The sequence below is a fragment of the Gambusia affinis genome, linkage group LG12 (genome assembly GCF_019740435.1).
Source record: "Gambusia affinis linkage group LG12, SWU_Gaff_1.0, whole genome shotgun sequence".
Taxonomy (NCBI): Eukaryota; Metazoa; Chordata; class Actinopteri; order Cyprinodontiformes; family Poeciliidae; genus Gambusia; species Gambusia affinis.
This window is the reverse complement of record NC_057879.1, coordinates 256,801-257,448: the sequence shown is the minus strand read 5'-3', so window position 1 is coordinate 257,448 and position 648 is coordinate 256,801.

Here is a 648-nt window from a genome sequence, read left to right as displayed (position 1 = left end):
TCGACGATTGAAAGTTAAAGTTAACCCTAACCGACCCCAGCTTGGGGTGAATGAACTGAAGGGTGTGGTTCATTAATATGGAACTGTGGGACTGATCATTTTGTTGTTGTTGTTTGTTTGTTTGTTTGTTTGTTTGTTTGTTTGTTTTATTTTGTTTTGGTTTGGTTTGGTTTTCTCTTTTCAATTTTATATGGTCATTTGGATGTTTTCACTGATGCTGTAAATATGTACCGTACTTTTCGGACTATAAGCCGCTACATTTTTCCCACTCTTTGTACCATGCGACTTGTATATATATATGTGTGTGTGTGTGTGTGTGTGTGTGTGTGTGCGTGTGTGTGTGTGCGTGTGTGCGTGTGCGTGTGTGTGTGTGTGTGCGTTTCCAGTTGTTGTTTTTTTCTGTTTTGTTTTGTTTTTTTGTTTTGTAAGTGCGGCTTATAGTATGGTGCGCTCTATAGTCCGGAAAATACGGAATATAATTTTCCACACTATAACCCAAGGCACTCGCATCTACAAACTTCCAGTCTGTCTGCTCCTTCATGAATCGTATCTTCTGAGGAATTGGCCCATTTGACCTTTTTATTCATCAACCATTTACATTGATGTATATTATCTTTACAAATTTGCTACATAATAAGCGATTTCTGT